General features: G+C 39.3%; 1 protein-coding gene across 1 annotated transcript in view; it reads right to left on the reverse strand.

Annotated features, from left to right (window-relative positions):
• The window catches only part of LOC105917504 (c-Maf inducing protein), a 52183-nt gene that overhangs the window by 43091 nt on the left and 1865 nt on the right, over nt 1-7227 (reverse strand). The gene's annotated exons all lie outside the window — the stretch shown is intronic.

Raw genomic sequence — 7227 nt, forward strand, 5'->3', positions numbered from 1 at the left:
AACCGCTAACCGCTCCGGGGTGCGTCCACGTCTGCAGAAGCGGGCGCGCCCCGGAAAACAAAACTTGCCAAATCCGGTCGGGAGAAGGGCGAAAACATGGTTTCCATCAACAAAAGCCTTCAGAGCCGTTCTCTGATGTTCTTTTAATAAAACAATATTAGGTAGATTGGACAACACGGAAGAAATAGCAGCATCAATGTTAACGCTTGCTTCCTCGATGCGAGCCGCCATTGCTATCAAAACAGTCTCACGTCACGGTCGCGTCTCCACTACGTCACATCTATGAAACTCCAGGCCTGCGTCCTGATTGGCCAGACCATAAAATTGGTTGGAGAAATCACTTTCAATGGCCGATGTCCCAGATGTATGTGAGTGAAGCTAGGCGGAGCGACATACGTCTGGCTTCTGTCAGGTTAGGAATATGGAGAGGCTCGGACAAATAAGGAGGGGCGAGGTTATAGATGGCCTTGAAAGTAAGGAGGAGTAACTTAAATTGGATGCTGAATTAGACGGGAAGCCGGCGTAGCCCCTGAAGAGGAGTGATGTGTTGGAAAGAGGTTAGGGTGATGATAATTCTGGACAAACTGAAGTTTATTGAGGGTTTTCTGTGGGAGACGGAAGAAGAGATGGTTAAAATAGTCCGACGGGAGGCGAATAAAGACAGAGGTGGAGCGGAGACTGAGGGAAGGACGGAGGTGGTTCCCACATGTTATTAATGTGGGACTGAAAGGAAAAGGGTGCTACCTCACCTTGTTTGGTGGTAATAAACGTCCTCACACACGGAGGAGGATGGAGGAAGCTTGTGAGCCAGAGAACACCATCCCACCTGGGAGGCAGCATCATGTTTTGGGGGTTTTTTTTGGTGCAGGAGGGAAAGATGCACGTCAAACTCCACAAACCTGACCCAGTCAACACCGGTTCTGTCAGCTGGAACGCGCCAAACTGCTGAGAGGTCTGACCCAAGTCATACAGTTTAAAGGGCGACTCTAATAAATATACTAAGGGGAAATTATATAAAACTTCAGAAGTGCAAGAAAGTGAAAACAAATCCATGTTTATATTACAATTATTTCCCTCGTTACTCTGACATGTAGCAAATATAAATCTATTGTGATCCTAACTGACCTGGAACACTCCTCGTATGTAAATATCCTTTTTCTACTTTACATTGTCTACAAATAATGCTGCTGGACAGTTTTTAAGCTTTCAAAGCATACATTTTAATTTCTTTTTCTCTGGATTAATGATCCAACAGTCTTCAACAAAAATGCACTAATCAGGATTTTTCTGTCTGGTACCAATTTCCAGTGAGAGGACTTAGGCGATAAAGATAATTTCTGTAAACTTTAATTTAAATTAGTTAAATCTAACCAACACCGCTGAAATGTACTGCCGGTTCCTGGATAAAGGTGGCTAGTTTTTAAATCCCAACCTATGAAGGGATTACATGATTATCCCCATTTCTCCAACAAAGCATAGGTCCCAAACCTTTATTTTATGTTTACTAAACTCAAAAAGCTAAATAGAACATGACGTTTTTTTTTTTGTTTTGTTTTTTTCTTTCTGGGGCATTTCGAAACCAAAAATGTTTGAGCTTTCAGTTTTGTTGCATTTAATAAAACAGGAATAAAAAGCTCTTTGCTTGTTTTTGTTCTGTATAATCTGACCCAATCTGTATAATATGATTGAATTTGACTTTGTAAAGAGCCTTGAGATGACATGTTTCATGAATTGGGCTATATAAATAAAATTTAATTGTTTTTTTTCACTCAATGAGCTGCAGATTCAATGGACACCTGGCAAATTTACAAGGAATAAATTTGATCCTCGATCTAAAGAGTTTATTACAACCTGTCTGGATCGCAGCAAATATGACAAAAAAACAAAATAACATAACACCATTAATGTAGAGGCAATTCTTAAATTGCTACAACCAAATGGTTGTTTCATGTCATCCCAATACACTACAATGCCACACTGGACCGGCAACATCTTTCCATGGAGATCCAACAGTATGCCCGCTCCGGCACCATACTCTCTGTCTGCGCCTTTGAAGCACCTTTTGAATTTCTCCATCTGTAAAGACTCCAGGGCCTTTGGTTTGATGTCAAACTCCAGTCCTCGAGGGCCGGTGAACTGCAACTTTTATTTGTTGCGCTGCTTCCAACACACCTTAGTCAAATAATCAGGCTATTAGGAGGACTCTGGAGAACCTGACCGCATACAGAGGACCTAATTCAGCTATTTGATTCAGGTGCTTTGGACCAGAGACACATGTAACAGTTAGAGGACACCGGCCTGGTAGGACTGGACTTTGACACTCTTGTCTTAAAGGAACTTCAAAAAGAAATTGTAGGTCAGTGGTCCTCAAATTCATGCCTGACAGAGCGGTTAACACGTGTTCAGCAGGGTTCCTACAGCATAAGGCAAGTTAAATTCAAGACATTTTAAGACTTTTTAATGCCACTTGAAATAAAAAGTTAAGACCAACTTCACGATAAACAAGATAAACCTGGTTGCGACAACTTTACCCAAATGTTTATTTTAACATAAACCATTACTTTCTGGCTCAGTAGACATGTTAAAGATTTTGAAAAACATTCCATATAGGAAGAAAGCTAAAAAACACACAAATTACAGATATATTTTTAACAACTACCGAACTGAATTCACAAACTTTGTTTTGTTCCCTACTAAAATAAACTATAAATCAGTGCCAACTCTTTTTCACAGTTATGGTCCGGCCACAACAGTTTTTATTGGTTCCGCTATCGGGACAGAACCAATAATGGTTACATTGAGCCGTTCTGTAAATTAAAAAAAAATATAATTGTATCAATTATTTTACTGTTTGGTAAGGATTACAAAAATAAAATCCTATTTATGACCTGGTAACAATTTTAAGACCTAAGAAAGACTGATTTAAGACATTTTAATGCCAATTAAGGCCTTAGTTTTATATTACAGAATTCAATGCCTTTTAAGACTTTTTAAGGATCCGCAGGAACCCTGCAAGGACACCATGACGATAAACCACCTCAACCTGCCTACTATAGTTATACGTGTTAAAAGAAATCCACCTTCGGCCTGTTTTTTATGTTATAGCATTCATTGTACAGGGGATGTTAGAAAGAACTTGATAAAGGCACTAAAATACTGAACAAAATTTCAGTTTACTGCTTAGTGTCCAGTCTGGTCGGGCAAAATTGGATCAAAGTGAGCTTTAAAATGTCTGCAGAAGCAGGTTCTCTTTCATTTTAGGAGCAAAAGAGGAACATTTCCCTGCTGTCCAGAAGAGCTCCTGTTGACCGGCCAGAGTTCTCCGACAAAATAAAGACTCACCAGACGTGAGGAGACGTGGCCACACCAAAGCAACGCAAGGCTGGAATTTCAGTGGAATATTATTCCAGCTATCAGTCATTTACAAAAATCGCATCTTATTAAAGCAAATGTAAATTTGAAACTTCATTGTCATGTTTCTTTACAGATCTCCACTCATTTTTTGTTGCCTGGATTGGAGTGAATATGTTATGTGCTGCTGATAGCGCGCAAGCTCTACATGGCTGTCTTTAATGAAACACTTAGAAACAAGGAGATTAATTATTTTAACCATTATTTAACAAAAGCCAGGGAACAGAGGGGTAACTACAAAGTACCTCCAGTACAACAGGGGACCCTGAAAGTACTACTACCCATGTGGTAATTACAGGCAGGGTCTGAAATTAACATTCGCCAGACGTTTGGCGAGTGTTAATTTCAGAGGGCTAGCTGCCACATGAATAAATGTTTGCACTAAATAAGTCGTGTTTTTCAGTCATCGTCTGGGCGGATGCTTCTTTATGTTCCTCTACTGTCAGCTCATAGGACAACAAACACGAGAACGACAGCAGCTACGTCATGTCCGTTTGCTAACAGCTAGCGTTTAGCTCAGGGTAATCACGTAGCGGGATTATGTGGAGATATTTAGCAGAGGTCAGTAAGAATTCATATTTTGGCCGGTAAAAAAATATGCTTTGCCGGTTTATTCTTACATCTACAGGCTAACTTGGCCGGTGAATCAGGAAGTTCACTTCGGACACTGGTTACAGGGCTAGTTGTGGGGCCATATACCTCACCACTGTGTACCAACACAGGTTCTTTAAGAGAACCAAATGGAGACCTATGGTATGTCTAGACACCAATAGTCTACCTTACAATGTTCCATAAATGGTAGGAAACATGCGGTTCAGAGTCTAACCCAAGGAGAGTACCTATCAACCACATATGGGGTACTAACGGGATACCTACAGGGAATGTTATGGTGATTATAGGGTACTAAGGTGGTACACGATTCTCTTGAGGGTACTTCCAGATAATTCACTGCAAAAACGGATCTAAAAATAAGTAAAATTTTCTTAAAATTAGTGTATCTGTCTTTGCTTTGAGCAGGTAAATAAGATGATCTGCCAATAGAATAAGATTTGTGCGCTTAAAATAGGAACAATTCATCTCCATCATATTATTTCAAATGCAGGATGTCTAATTATCTTAATTTAGGGGTCAAAATACTCATTCCATTGGCAAATGATCATATTTACCTGCTCAGATCAAGGACAAAAACACTATGTTTAAGAACATTTTGCCTATTTTTAGATCAGTTTTTGCAGTGTACTTGCAGGGTACCAATACAGAACCTTTGTGTAGCTTTTAAAGCTCTAAGGTGGAACCTCTAGAAGTACCTATGAGGTTACTTTGATAAAATATAATTACTAAGGGTGTAACGATGTATAAAACTCATTAGATGAGACACAATAGTGAGTTCATGAGAACGAGACTTTTTTAATAATACGTTCCTGAAGATGGGATAGTTAGCATGTGCTGTGATTATAATGCTGCTCAACATAGCTCTAGACATGGAGACATGGTTTTTTTTGCTGTGCTGTGCTTACATCTTGTTCTTGTCTGTCACTCTTTCGTCATTTATCATTTCTACCGGAAACACAAAATACTGCCAGACTAATGATTTTAGAGAAGTCGGATCCTCTTCTGTTACAACAACCTCCTCAGGCGAAGTTGATGTTTTAATATCGCGAAAATCTTACATGACAATATTTCATTACAGCTCTGATTATAATTTATAGTTAGGCTAGTTACCAGACATCCAATTATTATTACCAATTAACATTTGCCGTGAATAGGATTATAAAGGATTTCTGTCAGTGTTGATTATCATCTCATTAAGGACACACATGTTAAAAAATTAAAAAGATGCCAAACGTCAAGTTAGTCTCGGTTTCTTTATTCCAATACTGGGATAAAGAATGGTATATTATTCATTTATTTCAAATTTGTGGAGTTATAAAGTAAGAAAATAAATTCCAGGTCATAAACCAGGGATCAGCAACCTTAACAACCCGCAGAGCCATTTCTGCCCTCGGTACAACTAAACAAATTTTGTTTAGAGCCACAAAATTTACACATCTCTCTGAAACAAGAGCTTGTTTTTATATTATACTATAGGAAATTTGTTTACAATTTTTTTTAGTTAAAGATCAACAGTTTTTACTATCTAAACCAACAGTGTTTTTATGTTTAGATTTAATGCATTTTCTTCAATTGGACATTTGATTTTTATAGCAAATGGCATCAAAATGATGAAAAAGCAAGTCGTATGAAACGTATTGACAAAAAGATACTTAATTTATCTATGGTAAAATATTCTATACACCATTAGTTTCTTTCTTTATGGAAATGTTATGCATATTTTGCAGAACTAAATACATCCTGAAGCTAGCAATTTTAAATTACCTCACATTTAGAAACATTGACTAATTTTACCCTCCGCATTTTTGGTCTAAGTTTTTAAGAGCCAAAGCTGAAGATGTTAAGAGCCACATGCGGCCCTGGAGCCACAGGTTTGCAGACCCCTGTCATAGACTAAAAAGAAACCTGCAACGTCAAAAAAATAAACAGGAACATTTTCAAAAGAAAAAGGCAAAACCCTTTTTAATCCTCCCATTAAAGTAGTTTTATCTCTAGCTACAGTTTTTGTTCTTGATTTTCCCATTTTCAACTGGACGCCTAACAGAAACCATTGCTAATAAAACATCTAGAATAAAGCATCCCATCGACTGGTCGAAAATGGCCAACATCCTCAGTTTGAACCATGAAAACGAAACAAAACAAAAAAAAAAAAAAAATCCCCAAGACAATGATTTATTTTCCTGCTTCTACGGTAAAAGGGAACAACCCCACGCTGCCTCGTGATGAGGCCTTTTTCGGGTTCGTTAGAGCAGCTCTGTCATTAAGTCCAACCAACGACGTAAAGCAGCCATTAGTGGAGCGCTAAAGATAAGCTTCCCCTAAACATGAAACATAAAAAGACAGAAAATAAAAGCGCCTCCGAAGGAGCAGTTCAGATGGGTTTCCCCGTCAGCTGCACGCATTTCCTGTGGCAATAAAAACAAGTCCCCATGATGCAGCGGGGCTCGGCTCCTGCAGCGTGACGCTACGCGTCCAGAAAGCCCTCAACGAGGTGTGTTGATACAACAACGAGTGGAAAATGTCAGGGTGACGGCCACATGCGGACGCCACCGTCTGCGTTAATCATTACCCAGCATCAGATCTTATGGGTGTGGGATTAAAGCAGCAGAGGGATGATCAGCAGCAGCTGCAGAAGGACAAACAACGCCGAGCAGGAAAGACAACAGCAAGGAGCAATTATGGCCGCCCGTCAATCTGATCTGAAACACACCTGGACACACCTGGACAGAGGAAACGACGGGAGGTTTGACCCTTCTGCCCCTCTGGTCATTTTATGGTTGAAAGATTTGTGTCAAACTCGATGTTTGGTCCCAGCCAGGTAAAACAACAGTCCAGTCAAAGTGTGCCGTATGGAAATGTCGAGTTATGTCAATAAATACTACCTGCCAGCAGGAAGTATGCCACTTTGAACCTGGGAGGTTCTAACCTGTCATATTTTATAGGAGCTTTAGAAAAAAGAAGCCCCTTAAAACTTAATTTCAAAATCAACAGTATATTAATATTGTTGCCAGATGCCATTGTAATTCTTTTTTATTTTTTTACCAGGAACTCCATTAAGATAAACTCTGTTTAAGGGAGGCCTGGCCTAGAGGCACAGTGGTGCTCAGCATAAACAACTAACTGAATAAACATTAGTGAAATGGTGAAATTACTGTTAAAAAGGTTATTAATTGTGAGAAACAGGAAGAAGAATGTGGTACAAAG

This window comes from Fundulus heteroclitus, chromosome 2 (genome assembly GCF_011125445.2).
Source record: "Fundulus heteroclitus isolate FHET01 chromosome 2, MU-UCD_Fhet_4.1, whole genome shotgun sequence".
In the NCBI taxonomy this organism is placed as follows: domain Eukaryota; kingdom Metazoa; phylum Chordata; class Actinopteri; order Cyprinodontiformes; family Fundulidae; genus Fundulus; species Fundulus heteroclitus.